The sequence below is a fragment of the Bubalus bubalis genome, chromosome 14 (assembly GCF_019923935.1).
Source record: "Bubalus bubalis isolate 160015118507 breed Murrah chromosome 14, NDDB_SH_1, whole genome shotgun sequence".
Lineage (NCBI taxonomy): Eukaryota > Metazoa > Chordata > Mammalia > Artiodactyla > Bovidae > Bubalus > Bubalus bubalis.
Window position 1 is genome coordinate 13353437 of NC_059170.1, and position 2403 is coordinate 13355839.

A 2403-nucleotide genomic window follows, 5' to 3' on the forward strand; every position below is an offset into this window, starting at 1 on the left:
TTTGTCAGCAAAGTAACGTCTCTGCTTTTTAATATGCTATCTAGATTGGTCATAGCTTTTCTTCCAAGGAATAAGCATCTTTTAATTTCATGGCTGCAGTCACCATCTGCAGTGATTTTAGAGCCCAAGAAAATAAAGTCTCTCACTGTTTCCATTGTTTCCCCATCTATTTGCCATGAAGTAATGGGACTGAATGCCATGATCTTAGTTTTCTGAATGTTGAGCTTTAAGCCAGTTTTTCACTCTCCTCTTTCACCTTCATCAAGAGGCTCTTCAGTTCCTCTTCACTTTCTGCCATAAGGCTGGTGTCATCTGTGTATCTGAGGTTATTGATATTTCTCCCGGCAATCCTGACTCCTGCTTGTGGTTCAGCCAGCCCAGCGTTTCTCATGATGTACCCTGCATACAAGTTAAATAAGCAGGGTGACAATATACAGCCTTGACGTACTCTCCTGATTTAGAACCAGTCTGTTGTTCTATGTCCAGTTCTAACTGTTTCTTCTTGACCTGCATACAGATTTCTCAGGAGGCAGGTGGTCAGTCTGGTATTCCCATCTCTTAAAGAATTTTCCACAGTTTGTTGTGATCTACACACTCAGAGGCTTTGGTGTAATCAATAAAGCAGAAGTAGATGTTTTTCTGGAACTCTCTTGCTTTTTCTGTGATCTGAAACTGAAACGCCAATACTTTGGCCACCTGATGTGAAGAACTGACTCATTGGAAAAGACCCTGATGCTGGGAAAGATTGGAGGCAGGAGGAGAAGGGGAGGACAGAGGATGAGATGGTTGGATGGCATCAGCAACTCAATGGATATGAGTTTGAGCAAGCTTCAGGAGTTGGTGATGGACAGGGAAGCCTGGCGTGCTGCAGTCCATGGGGTCTCAGAGTCTGACACAACTGAGCCAGTGAACTGAACTTCCAGCTACCACTCGCTGCTGCTTGTGTCCAAAATCAAGATGGGCTCCAGAGTCAGCTTGATTTACAGTAGTACTGCAGCTCCGGTCTCCCGAATACCGTGGGGCTGCTGCTCTCAGCGGGGAGGGGGCGGGGGGCAGGGGAGTGGGAGAGGTGGGTGTAGTGATTCCTAACTACACACCCACACCATGTATCCAAAGGATGATACCCAGTCATACAATAGTGCCAAAGCCTCAAAGAAGCAGCCAAAGTGGGGACTGCCCTGGTGGCCCAGTGGTTACGACTGCTTTCCCAATGCAGGGGGCCCCAGTCAGGGAACTAGATCCCACAAAACTCAACTAAGAGTTCAGATGCCTCAACTAAAGATCCGGAATACTGCAACCAAGAACATCCCACACGTGGCAATGAAGATGGGGTGTGCCGAAACTAAGACCCAGCACAGTGGAAGGAAGGAAGGAAAAAAAGAAAGAAAGAAAAAGGACAGAAGAAAGAAAGAATTAGCGAAGGTGGCAGCCAGCTCTATGAGGAAAATCTTAGCTCCGAAGGGGACAGGGTCAGCCTCACAAGCTAGGGCAGAATGGGACGTATATTTTCCAGGCCCCTGGAGAATGTCACTTAGTGAGCTGCCCTCCTCAAATGAGGGCCATTTGGGAAGAAGCAGGACCCCAGAAGACCTCCATCCACTCAAGCAGATACAAGTAAGTGTTGGTGAGACAAGTCAACTACCAGACAGCCAGCTGATGGGAAAGAGTAACAGGACCTGGAGAGTGAGGCAGGACCCTTGGCCTCAATGACCCACACAACAGACCAGTCAGGTGCCCAGACAAGACCCTGCAGTAGATAGATCCTACCACACTGAATACCACTGTCTTCCTCATGTAATAGAAGATGAAACTGAAACACAGAGTAACTGGCTTGCCCAAGATCATATAGCTAGAAACTTCATTTGCTGAGAGTAGCCCTGGAAATGGCTCATTCTCATCTGGAAAAAAAAAAAAGGAGGAAGGGGAGGGAGGAGGGGAGAAGAGGCCCATTAGGATTTAAGATGGAAAGAACATTCTTGTTTAGGGAATGTGTTGGCTTTAGTGTCGGGGGTCTGGGATTCCGGGTCTCACAGAATCCCATGTGTGGGGGACTTCCCTGGTGGTCCAGTGGCTAAGACTCTGCATTCCCAATGCAGGAGGCCCAGGTTCAATCCCTGGTCAGGGAACTAGATCACACATGCCTCGACTAAGAGTTCGAATGCTGCAACTAAGACCTAGCACAGCCTAATAAATAAATATTTTTTTAAATGGAATACAATGTGTGGTCCACACTAGTTTCACAAACCTGTTATTCCATATAGTTTGCGGTGCCCTAACTGAAGTTACTCACTAGGTTTTAACTGCAGTTTTTGTGTCATGCTTGCTTCTTAAATCTGATTAACAGAACATTCCTCTTATCCCTTTTTTAACACGTGGTGTCACTTGACCTAATTGATGTGTGGA

At 46.7% G+C, this 2403-nt stretch overlaps 1 non-coding gene across 1 annotated transcript; it reads left to right on the forward strand.

Moving 5' to 3' along the window:
• Positions 1 to 2053: 2053 nt before the first annotated feature.
• TRNAG-CCC lies at positions 2054 to 2126 on the forward strand. Its single transcript has one exon. It is a non-coding gene; the product is annotated as a tRNA-Gly (tRNA).
• Positions 2127 to 2403: the final 277 nt, after the last annotated feature.